Source organism: Mastomys coucha, unplaced genomic scaffold (genome assembly GCF_008632895.1).
Source record: "Mastomys coucha isolate ucsf_1 unplaced genomic scaffold, UCSF_Mcou_1 pScaffold22, whole genome shotgun sequence".
In the NCBI taxonomy this organism is placed as follows: Eukaryota; Metazoa; Chordata; class Mammalia; order Rodentia; family Muridae; genus Mastomys; species Mastomys coucha.
This window is the reverse complement of record NW_022196905.1, coordinates 143,374,500-143,387,101: the sequence shown is the minus strand read 5'-3', so window position 1 is coordinate 143,387,101 and position 12,602 is coordinate 143,374,500. Positions and strand designations below refer to the sequence as shown.

General features: G+C 47.2%; 1 protein-coding gene and 1 long non-coding RNA gene across 7 annotated transcripts in view; one reads left to right on the top strand and one right to left on the bottom strand.

Moving 5' to 3' along the window:
- Window positions 1–5,678: 5,678 nt before the first annotated feature.
- Window positions 5,679–12,121, bottom strand: LOC116068791. 2 transcript variants are annotated; one of them, XR_004109690.1, is made up of 3 exons: window positions 11,757–12,121; window positions 6,050–6,154; window positions 5,679–5,735 (listed from the first exon to the last, which is right to left on the bottom strand). It is a non-coding gene; the product is annotated as an uncharacterized LOC116068791 (long non-coding RNA). The 2 variants fall into 2 exon arrangements; XR_004109691.1 differs by lacking the exon at window positions 11,757–12,121 and adding an exon at window positions 10,219–11,323.
- Window positions 11,410–12,602, top strand: part of Katnal1 (katanin catalytic subunit A1 like 1) — a 58,510-nt gene continuing 57,317 nt past the window's right edge. The window contains exon 1 of one of the 5 annotated variants that reach the window (XM_031338791.1): window positions 11,410–11,537. The gene's annotated coding sequence lies outside the window, so the exon portion shown is untranslated. The other 4 variants (XM_031338789.1, XM_031338793.1, XM_031338792.1 and 1 more) reach the window with 4 other exon arrangements.

Below are 12,602 nucleotides of genomic sequence, written 5' to 3'. Positions count from 1 at the left end.
GGCAAATAGTATACATCTTTTCCGATTTCTCAATCGTTTCTGTGGGTTTATCCTGTTGCTGGAGCTTCCTGTGTTGGACATCTACCTTTTTTTTTTTTTTAAAGATTTATTTATTATATGTAAGTATACTGTAGCTGTCTTCAGACACACCAGAAGAGGTCATCCAATCTCATTACAGATGGTTATAAGCCACCTTGTGGGTGCTGGGATTTGAACTCAGGACCTGTGGAAGAGCAACTGCTGAGCCATCTCTCCAGCCCGACATCTACCATCTTATGAGGAGCGGGCACCTTGTATGGCCCTCACTTGCAACTTGGCCATCCCTCCAGGCAAACCTTCCAGGGGCTCAGGAACATTGAGTTTGGCTTTTGATCAGTTTTTTCCTATGGGCAGAACTCTGCACCAATATTGTTGTACCTGATTTCCCGTGACCTAGATGGGCCCACCCCTTACCTTCCCCTTTCCTGTCACCTCTTGAGCATACTGGCACCTTACAGACTTCACTTACATAGCAGTCTAAATTAAAGATCAAGATGCAAGGCCCATGCAGAATTAGTTTCTGAACTGTCATACTAACACAACCCTATCAGATCTGGTGAACTGAGCATCAAGTACTGCATCACTCACGACTCAGTCTCCCCTCAGTAATACTTGGCCTTCGTCTATCGGCTTCCAGTCAAATGGAATATCCCTAATGGCTCATAGGAGCTGGACCATTAGAGCCAGGGTTTCCTTATATTGCTTCATATGAAGCTTGCTCTATCTTAATGGATTATTCATATCCTGTTTTCTCTCCTTCCAGGCCCTCAGAGTGATCCCATTCAGTCCCATGTCTACAACCTTACAAGCTAGACTATGAGAGGCTCACAAATCTTTCCCAAGTCTGGAAGTTCAGGTGCTGAGTTTCTCTTTACTACTACAGGGCTTGCCATTCATTATTAAGGCCCTGTCTGCATGCTGGATCATACCTGAGGGGTGTCTTCTGTCACCTTACCACATTCTTTCCTTTTCACCGTCCAGTTACTCCCATTGGCTCCATGGTTTTGAGTGCCATGAGGGGCTCAGTCAGCACAAAGGTAATTTGTACATCTACCTGTTCAAGTCCACTTCTTATGACTGGTAAGGAACATCGAGCCATCCGGGCCTCCTTTCTTTCTGCTTTTCCTGCCAATTCAAAGACTGGAGGCATCCTCACACATTGTTTTTCTTTTTGTGATTTCTCCTTTATGTGGGAAAGTTCCTAAGGCCCACATAGGAGGTCACAGTCTGTTTATGATACTGTCCTGGGCCGGTTACTTTGGGGCACTGCAATACATTCTAAAATCAATCAGTTGTTGTGAGAGGCATCCCTATACTCGTATGACAGACCCCATGCATGGAGGGAGTGTGCCACTGAACACCAAGGATGGGTACCCTGGGAGTCCTCCCCAGGACACTCTATTTTTAGACAGAGCAGCCTAAGTTGTAGACCTTACCAGTCACACTAGAAGCAATACAACTGTTACTATAGAAAGATGGTGTGCCAGTCCACAGCACATGGATGAGGACCTTCCCTGCAGAGGGTGCACTCTTAGATGGCTGAGCCTCAGTAATACATCCTACCATCTACAGGAGGGATGAAGAAGCACCCCCTACCCAACCTCATCTGTTGCATCACCGCTTAGGTACCAAGTGTCATATTAAGTTTCCTAAAGGGACTTGAGAGAACAATCTTGTTCACCCCAGATAGGGCACCAACAACAGACCAAGGGAATTATTATGCTCAAGTCTAGCATGGTGAGCCAGAGTTTAGCTGGAGCTACATACAAGAGCGTGGGTGTGGGGTGGCCTACAGGAGTGTGAAAATTTAAGGGCAGCTCTGCTACTGAAGACTGTCCCACCTGTCCTCAGAGAGAACAGGTCTCCTTTTGTGATGACTTGCAAGTCCTCCTCCCCTTCTATGATGGAATATTAATTAGTGGATTCAGTCTTGAGGCCTCTCATGGCTAGTCAGCTGCTGTGTCAAGACTACAGTGACAGTGGTATGCTCAGAGGGACCATACATCACATAGCTCAGTGGTACTGAGTCTGGAAGCTGCCTCTGCTAAACAAATGCTAGTGTTGCTTTTGAACTCATCCCCACTTAAACTTCAGGATACAGGCTGAATATAGCTGTTGTAACGTGAATAGCCTCTAGCCCACCTCCCAAGAGAGATCTAATCCCTCTTTGAAGACTCAGGAGGCTGGCCTTCAGTGTCCACGTTTCTATCAGCATTCTGGTCTTTTTCATTCCCACCAGAACAACCTTAAGCATTGGACCAGCATACCATCTTTGTATAGTTATAATTGTATTGCCTCTACTGTGACTGGTAAGGTCTACAACTTAGATCTTAGGGTTTCTTTAGCTCTCAGTTCCAAATTTTCCCACATTTTAGTTCCAAAGGCTTATGAACCATGCCATTTATCTCAGCCAGTAGCTTGCTGAGTGCTCATTTTCTATATTAATGCCTATTTGTGGCTATGGCAAAAGCAGTCCTTGAAGGGAGTGAGGGGACTGTGGCTCACAGTTTATTTAGTGATAGTCCATGGTGTTGGGGAAGGCATGTAGCTGGAGAGTGGTTTGTGACTGAGGTGCCTGGAGCTTGAGGTGGCTCACTCATGTCTCAGAGGCTGGCTGAGAAGCAGCACTCTTGGGCTAGGGTGGGGTGCATGGGTGTGTGTGTATCTAGACCCTGCTAGCCCCACAACACTAGCCCTCAGGAAGGGAAGAGTGGCTGCGAGGAGGGTGTGTGGAGGGATGGCTGTGTTATCTACAATCGTCTGGTCCTGCCCTTGCATAATCAGTTCTACCATCTTCCCAAGGCAGAGCCAGTGGCTGGGGACCAAGTGTTCAGACCTGCTGGCCTGTGGCAGGCATTTCTCGTTCAATGTAGAACGTGATGCTTTGGGGGAAAATGGAAGGTGAGGTCGGTAAGTGCTGTTCAAACTCTTCACTGCCAGTGTGGGTTTTTAGATGTGAAATTTGAGGAGAGACTTGAGAAAGGAGTGAGGCATTCTGAACATGAGGAGAGAGCACCAAAGAGAAGGGACTGGTGCTCCGTGTGTCCCAATAGTTAGCCATTTGGGGACAATTCACATGAGCCCACATTTAGGATTTTGTATCACTTATGTACATACACCACTAAGACCCCAAATCCACCAGACAAACTAGCGCTAAGAAAGGGACTGGAATCCCCCCCAAACCGATCACTCCAATTTCTCGATAGCTGAAGGATACCAGAAAAACTAGACAGCAAAGGATGTCAGGGTGGGAGAGACCTCCTGGGTCGGGATCTTCTGGGAAGGGACAATGGATGCTCAGCTGTGCTGGTCCTTCTCTCCCACTGAGATTGGAAATGGTCTGGGGTGGGGGTTGGTTGGCAAAGCACTGCTGCCTATGAACAGAAAACCCAATCTCAAGCCGCTTGCTGTGACGTGCCACCTATGCTGGCCCACGCTTCACTGAGTGTACTGAGAGGTGACATGCTGTCAGGGGAAGACAGTCTGTGTGTCACAAACGAAGTAACAGTTGGCAACATTTGCCCGAGTGATCCCTCTACTAATATATTAGCTTTCGATGGGGATACCAGAGAACCTAACCACTGTTCTCAACGGAGGTACCATCATTACTTCAGCCTTCAGAGTCATTGAGATATGGATCCTGGGAGTTATGTGTCCATGGCACTCCAAAGTTTAGTACCAGTCTTAGTTTCTATAGCTGTGAAGAGACACCATGACCTCATTTAACTGTGAAGAACACATTTAACTGGGGCTGGCTTATGGTTCAGAGCTTTGGTCCATCATCATCAGGGTGTCACAAAGGCAGTTGGAGAGGCAGCTGAGAGTTCTACATCTAGACCTGAAGGCAAAAGGAAGAGAGAGACACACCGGGCCTGGCTTGAACTTCTGAAACCTCAAAGCCCACCCTCTGTGATTCACTTCCACCAACAGGCCACGTCCATTCCAACAAGGCCACGCCTCCCATAATGCCATTCCTTACTAGACCTTTACTTAGAACGAAAATGGGAGGGCCATTTTCATTCAAACCATCACAGTACCCATTTACCAACCTCAAATCCCGGGCTTTCTATTCAAAATGTTAAGCTTGCATAAGTACAAAACCACAAATAAGGAGAACCCTCACAAACTACTGCCAAGATTTTTTTTTTTTAAGTTTATTTTGGCACACCTAGGAAATATTTTAAATTCTTAACATGGGAGGTTGTTCTTTTCCCGGGAATGTGTGACTGAGTCTTGTCTCTACTGGCAGAAGAATGAGCATAGTAAGCATGTGGCTTACAGCACAAGCCTCCCTTTGAGTAGTGCAGTAATGCAGGCATGAGGAGTTGGGCTGTGCATTCCTCTCCAGTCTGTAATCTCATTTGCCAGCACGATGAGATTGGTAGCATCCGAGACAAGACTGGTATTTAAAGATCTCATTGGCACTGTGGTGTGAATGTGGAGGTCTGACGACAACTTTCAGGAGATGGCTCTCTCCTTCTACCTTGCTTCGAGGCAGGGTCTCTTGTCTCTTCCGCTGTGCTGAGCACTCAATCTTCTGGTAGGTTTTCCCAGTTCCACCTCCTGGTTGGCTATGGGAGTGCTTGGATTACAGATACATACAACCACATCCGGCTCTTTGACATGGGTTCCAGGGCTCAGCAAAGCACCTTTACCTGCTGAGCCAGCTCTTGGCCCTCCTTAGCATTTAAAGTCTGTCTCCTGCATTGATCAAGTCCCCCTTCCTCTCTGAGTACCCGGCACTGATGGTTTTCTTCCTTCTACCCTCTTTCTATCTCTTCCTGGGGAGAACACAGTGTCAGAATGTTGAATCTTCATATGTGTGAGGCAGGTCAGACTCCACATAAGTCTCAGGTTAGCCCAGGCTCTGGGGGACAGCTGCAGGATCATTAGCAGCAGTCACACAGGCTGGACCGGACTTGGGGTCTAACAGTGAGTCGACTGTCATAAAACAGGGTCTCATTTGTCATAAGCCTGAAGTCTAGAGTGACTCCTCTGGTTCCTTGGCACCTGTTTATTTAAGACACGTTTTACACTACGGTGAAACTGCTTATACCACTTGGTCTGATGGCACAGTGGGAAATGTTACTTTATTTCACAATGCTTCTTGGCAAAGAAGAAGCCAGAAGATTAAGTGTAAGGCACTGAATGAACAGATGAAGACTTTATAAAGGAACCTGTACATAGTAAACACAGAGGCAGCTGTGGCCTCTAAGTTTGCAGAACCAAGATAGGAAAGGAGGTTGGGGTTATCAGAGCCCAGGAGCTTGGGACCAAGGGTGGAGATGTAAGATTATGCTGCAGCCAGGAGACCTGGCATCAGGGTCACAGGCCCCTGCCGGGTGGGGGGATACACACCACTCCCCCTCCTCCAGCCTTGTGTCTCTCCCCTACCCTGTCCCCCAGTAGTTGGTAGGCAGACAGCAAAGGAGAAGCATGCTTTGTGCAGTTCTGGCCTTACCAACACATTGGGAAGTTTGAAGACAAAAGCAGTAAATGGCTCAGTAACTTCCACAGTTACCTTAACTGTACTGACTGGTTTTGTGTCTCACCTTTGACACAGGCTGGAGTTCTCATAAGAGAAAGGAGCTTCAGTGCCTCCATGAGATCCAGCTGTAAGGCATTTTCTCGGTTGGTGATCAAGGGGGGAGTGCTCATTGCGGGTGGTGCCATCCATGGGCTGGTAGTCTTGGGTTCTATAAGAAAGCAAGCTGAGTAAGCCAGTAAGTAACATCCCTCCATGGCCTCTGCATCAGCTCCTGCTTCCTGACCTGCTTGAGTTCCAGTCCTGACTTCTTTTGGTGATGAACAGCAATGTGGAAGTGTAAGCTGAATAAACCCTTTCCTCCCCAACTTGCTTCTTGGTCACGATGTTTGTGCAGGAATAGGAACCCTGACTGAGATGTTAACTTTGAGAACATGCTCTGGACTTTAAATGGATGTCTTTCTGGTTTAGTTTACTTTGTTGCATTTGAAATTGTAAAACACTGTGACAGGAGCACACACTTACTTAATCCCAGTGTTGGGGATGCCAAGGCAGGAGGACAGTCTGGTTCAGTCTTGTTCACATAGTTCCAGGCCAGCTCTATGAGCCACTGAGCTGATGACCTGTGACCTATAAACAGACCAGGACCCAGTAAGAAAACCTGCTTTTGCTGGGGAAGACACCGAGCCCCAGCACTGAGGGCTTCTCCTCACCACTTCCTCTCACAGAAACATGACAAGGCAGGGACACCTTTGCTGAAACACATGGGCACCCATTTCCCCAAGCTCCAGGGATCTTTATATTAAGAAGTCGTGGGTGTTTCATATATAGTTAGTGCCATTTATTCCACCATTTGCTTTCTTACCTATAGTCAACAAAGGTTCATAATGTTAAATGGAAAATTCCAGAGACAAACAAAAAAATTTTTTTTTAAGTAGAGTCTCACTATGTAACCCTAGCTTGCTTGGAACTCAATATGTGGGCCTGGCTGGCTTTAAAGTCACAGAGATCTTCCTGCCTCTGTTGCCTAGGCATTAAAGATGTGGGCCACCCAACCCCATATAATGTGCAAGTTTTAGATAACTTTATTATAGTATTATTATTCTTGCCTATTATTAATGTTAATCTCTTATTAAGGCTAATTTATAAACTAAACTCAATCAGAGTATGTCTTTGAGGAAAAAAACCCAAGCATACATGATTCAGCACTATACATTGGTGGCCTCTGGACAAAATCTTCTGCGAACAATGGGGACAACCATAGTCCTATGGGGAGGTACTAGAAGAGGAGTAAGGTACCATCTGTAAAAATATTGTGAGGCCTGAGAGATGGCTTGGTTGGTAAAGTGTTTGCTGGAATGAAGACTCAAGTTTGAGGGCTCAGAACTCGAAAGAAAAAAAACTCAGGCCTGGTGGTGAGCTTGTAATGGCAGCTCTAGGAGGCAGGGACAGGCAGATATCTTGGGGTTCACTGGCCAGCCAGGCCAAACGGTTTAGTGTATAGGCCAGTGAGAGACAAAAGACCCTGTCTCAAAAAACCAAGGTGTATAGTACCCAAGGAATGGAGGGTGACTTCTGGCCCTTCACATGCATGCATGCACATATGTACCCCAACACACATGACATATGTCTGTCTGTCTGTCTGTCTATGATGGTGTTTAGGGAATACCCAGAAACATAAAGAAAAACTTGAAATAATAGTAAGGAGCACAATTAATAAGAAATAGATGATCTATCACCAGACAGGATGGACAGCAGGTTTTTTTTTTTTTTTTAATTTTTCTTTTTCACATTTTTTTTGGTTTTTTGTTTGTTTGTTTGTTTGAGACAGGGTTTCTCTGTATAGCCCTGGCTGTCCTGGCACTCACTCTGCAGACCAGGCTGGCCTTGAACTCAGAAATCTGCCTGCCTCTGCCTCCCAAGTGCTAGGATTAAAGGCATGTGCCACCACCGCCCAGCCCTTTTTTACATTTAAAAAATTTATTTATGAGTGCACACCAGAAGAGGGCATCAGATCCCCTCACAGATGATTGTGAGCCACCATGTGATTTCTGGGAATTGAACTCAGGACCTCTGGAAGAGCATCCAGTGCTCTTAACCACTGAGCCATCTTTCCAGCCCCTGACAGCAAGTTTCTTGATAAGCAGCAGGAGATTTTGTGAGTAAAGAGAAGGGGGAGATGATCAGGAACAGAAAGGACATCTATATGGGAAGGGTTTGTGTAAATCTTTCTACGACAGGTGGGCTGTGGATAGTGACCAAACAAGTGAACAGAAGCAAAAGAACACAGTCAGGATGCACAAGCCCTGCTTGGTGCACACGAGACTCCATGTACAAGCCTTGCTTGGTGTGCATGACTCTGCCGCTTGGGTGTCAGGACCAGAGAGGGAAGTCTGAACATCTGCTAGAGTCCAGAGGTGAAACCCTGGAAATGGGATAGGTGTGAGGATGTGACCTTTGCAACTGGTAGAGGAGTTGGGGAATAATACAATGGACAGATGGGAAGCTCTGAAGTGAGCAAGGGTTATAGGTCACCACTACGAGTGATCAGCAACATCAAATTCTAGAGGCCAAGAAGACCAAGATCCTAAAATTAAACCAACGGATGACTGCATCAAAGATGGTATGTTTCTTTATAAGAGTGATAGGTTAATTAACATTAATTTTAAGCCCTGGCTTTTGTGTTGGGTTTGTTTAGTGCTATCACTTTAACAGCACAGAGCAGAGTGGTTTGAACGAGAGTGTCCCCCATAGGCTCATATATTTGAATGCTTACTCCCCAGTTGGTAAAAGTGTTTGGGAAGGATTAGGGGGTGTGGCCTTGTTGGAGGATTTGCATCACTGAGGATGGGCTTTGAGGTTAAAGGCCCACACTGTTCCCAGTTAGCTCCACCCCCCCTTGCCTGCTGTCATGTTTCTAGACATAATGGTTAGGACTCTTTTATATGTAGCCTTGATCATGGAGTTTTTTCACAGCTATAGAACGGTAACTAAGACACAAAGTGGCCAGTGAAAATAAGAAAAGGTTTCTTTTTGGTTCTTACTCCTTCGATGTCCCCTTTGCCAGCTTTGCTCCCTTTGAGAGCTTTGTCTCCTTTGTGAGCTTTGCCCTTTGTGGTGTTCCTGGCTATGCTTCAGTGACTCCTGGTCTTTGAGACCATCCACCCCAGCTCACATGAGCAGCTGTCTGCTGTCTTGCTGACACCCATTCTCAAATGGTTTGTTTAGCTAAGCTGATTTTCTGGGGCCCTGGCCCTGAAAACCAAGGCAGCTAGGCATCAGAACCTCGTCTAGAGTCCTTTTCATGGTTGCAGATTGCACCACAGCCCCAGCCAGCTGCCTTGCAGAGCCTGGGGATGATCACAAGGGAAACTATAGGAGGGATGGATGGATCAGGTGACCCTCATCCCTGCTACGAAAACATGTGTTCAGCTGGAAGCAGATCCCTATCACTTTCTCCAGGAATGGAGAATCTACATGCTCGTTATTTATGCAGAGCCAGGCGACAGGGTCAAGCGTTGCTTTCCTAAGGGTGCCATTCTGCTTTGGATTTTGTCCTAGACCTTGCAAGTTAAATGCTGTTGTTTCTCTCTATAAGTTAGGCATGCACAGAGTTCTGATTTTCTTTTCTTTAAACAGATCCTGTTTTCATCTGCTTTCCTATTAGAAAACCCACTCTCAGTGATGTACGTATTGTGTTAATAACTGAAGCCACTGTGAAGGTAGACTGACACCTCAAGTGCATATGGACTCAGTCAAATAGAATATGGGGATATACACTATGGTGTGAGAATACCGGGTTCATGTGTGCATGTGCATGTGCATGTGTGTATAAGTGCATATGGCACCCAGAGGAGCCGTAAGTGCTGTTCAGGTGTTCTCACTGGCCTGCAACTCATCAAATAGCCTCCCCCAATACAAATTGAGCTGCCACACCTAGCTTCTGGGCATTTTGTTGTGTTTTCAAAACAAGCATTTTAAGGACTGTGCCATCTCCATGGCCCCTGTTGTGTGTGTGTGTGTGTGTGTGTGTGTGTGTGTGTGTGTGTGTGTGTGTGTGGCTATTGTAATGGCTGTCACTAGAGCTCCTTTGGGGAAGGCATTGTGTCTATGTAGGAAAATACTCTGGTAACCAGGTCAGCAGTGGTATGTAGTAAAGAGAAAGGGATGGGTGTGGGCGGCTGGGAGATTTCATAAAGAGAGGAAGAGGACTGGGCAGGAGAGATAGCACTATAGAAATGCTAGGCTGGGGCAGGCTGGGGCTTCTGCTGGGGGAATGGGAGTGGGCAGATGAAATGCCTAGGGAAGAGGGGGAAAGTACTTTTAAGAGGAAAGATTTCTAATTCCAGGGGCATGTGAGAGTGAGAATTTTTTAATTAAAAAGCCCACGTATTTCAGACCTTCAGAAAAAGGTGTGCTTTGCAAACAAGCAAAAGGGGTTGATTTCAGAAGGGGAGGGGAGGAAGCAGAGTTGCAGGTAAGCTTGTGAGGAAGTCTTGAGTGCTCAGAGAAAGGGGTCTGAGCAAGGAGTGACCTGAGACTGTGTCCCCCATGGACAGTACAGTCTTAGAGAGGACTAGGACTCTCCACAGAGGTGGGCAAAAGGCTCAAACCAATTGGAAAAAGATCTCTGTGATAGGGAGACTCTGACAACACAGTAGCTTGCTTTTTCAACTTTTTCTTCTCTGCCCTACCTTTTGAGACAGTTTCATCTTGTAGCCCAGGTTGACCTCCAATTTGAAGTAAATGTCCTGACTTCTTGAGCCTCCCATGTTCTGAGATTACAGGTGTGAGCCACTATCCCTGGCTCCATCATGATTTATCTGTTCTTTTCTTCCATGGGTTCTCACATATCCCAAGCTGGCCTTTAATTCTTTAGGTAGCTGAAGTTGGTTCTGAACACTTAATCTTCCTGCTTGCATTCTCCTGAGTGCTGGGTTACAGAGAAGTGCCACTACTCTATGTTTATTCGGTGCAGGGGATCAAACCCGTGGCTTTATGCATGTCAGGTAAGCTCTCTAACAAATAAGTTACACAGTCCTAATTTAGTTCTTTTCTTTTGTTTTGTTTTTGTTTGTTTTCAAAACAGGGGCTCTTTGTGTAACAAGCACTGGCTGTCCTGGGACTCAATTTGTAGACTAGGCTGGCTTTGTCCTCCCAAGTGCTAGGATTAAAGGCACTAGACACTGTGCCCTGCCTGCCCTAATTTTGTAAGGAACATTATGAGAAAATATTAAGGACAGTAATTCACTTCCTCTTTTTTACTTTCTTAATTTCCTACGGCATTACATCCTTTTTAGGTAAATTTACATACAATAAAATGTACAAATCATAACTGTTCTATTCCATGAGTTCTGATAGCTGCAGACACTTCCCTGACCTAAACCTTTCGCAAGATATAGTATTTTTTAATTGGTACAGGACAACTCCCCCCTTGGCCAACCCACCTTCAACTGCTAGCCTAATATTTTGACTTTCATCACGATTGGATTAACTAGTATTTGAAAGCTACTGTGTGAGGTGCCAGACTTTTATACCGTTTTGTCATTATAAAAGTTTCTCTCAGGAACACAAGGATAGTTCTATTTTGCAGACTAAAACGTCAGAGCAGGTAGATAAAGGTGCCTCGAGTCATCGGCTACCAACCAGTTAACCAGGGAGCTGTGTTAAAAGCCCAGGTTTGTTAATTCCAGCCCACACTACTGACGATCCCGGAGAGTGGGCAAACGTGTGCCTAAGAAACTTTATAGCTTCGAATTCAATGGGTGAGGATCAGTGCCATTTACGAATTCCAAAGAGTCCAGAATCCTCCCGTAGGCTGTGTGCCCACGCCATCTTATGCAATGGTTCGTTCTCGCTCCACTCCATGGCAGGAGGGGGCTACGAGCGGCCTCCAGTCCACAGAGCTGGCTCAGCAAGGTCGCCTTCTTAGACAGGAGCCACACACGTCCTGCCCGGATGCGGCAGGTGCAGGACGCCAAACCTAGGGTCTCGGGTTCCTCATCTTTGTCAGGTGAGGGCTGCGAGCTCGCCACACTCCCCTCTGCTTATCCTTTCCTCACTGCCCGGATTCCCAGCGCTGACTCAGCCCCACGCCCTCTCCGCAGCGAAGTCGCAGCTGCCATGGCAACCGTGCGCCACCGCTTCACCGCGCAGGCGGGGAACTAACGGACTCCCGGCGGCGGCTAACGACGCCCCGCCTCGCCCCTCCCCGCTCCTTGATAGCCCTGACCTGCAGGATCTACGTGGTGAGCCCGAGGGGGGCTGGTCGTGAACAGCAGAGCCGGGCTGCGGAGCCCATGTGGGCAGCCCCAGTCCGCAAGCCCTCGGTCGCCCACACCAGGCCGCTCCCCCGGAGGAGAAGCGGGGGAGCCGCGCAGACAGTGGCACCGGTCACAGGGTATTATGGGTCTTGTAGTTCAGTGGCTCATCAGGCTCGCCGCTTTGGCTGGGTGATTCGGGCAGAGAACTACAAAGCCCAGGGGTCCGGAGCGCAGCGACTGACTGATCAATTGGGAGCTACTCGGATGGTGTTAAAGTGGCTCTTTGTCTGCAGGGGGCTCCAGGGTGGTCGCTGAATTGGGAGGTGTGCATCGGGCGGGGGTAGCGCAGGTGAGCCTCAGTGCTGCGCTCCGGCCCGGCTGCCACTGCACTCGTGGCCCCACCCCATCGCCACCGCGCGGCCTGGGCCTCCTAGGGTGCTGCCTCTCGGTGCAGAACCGTATGTATGGCGCAAGGTCGATGCGAGACCCGACAAAGCCGTTATTAAAAGACCTTTGCCTTTCCCCGTGAATTTCTAGGTATTTCTGCTTATTTTTCAAGTACCTTAGAGCTGTTGGCATATTAAACCCATTCATTAGCGTGTGTTCAGAGGACAGTTAATATTTAAAAGGTCAAGTGTGAAAGCTGATGAATGATTTTACTGTTATTTGGTGGTGTCTGGCATATATATATATCTTTGCATTTTAGCTATCGAGGTTCAATGTCATGGAATAATGCCCGCACCCTTCCATCTCCACTCCCCACTTACCAGCCTGAATGTTGCCCACACACACTTTGGTTCTACTTTGAAGACCAG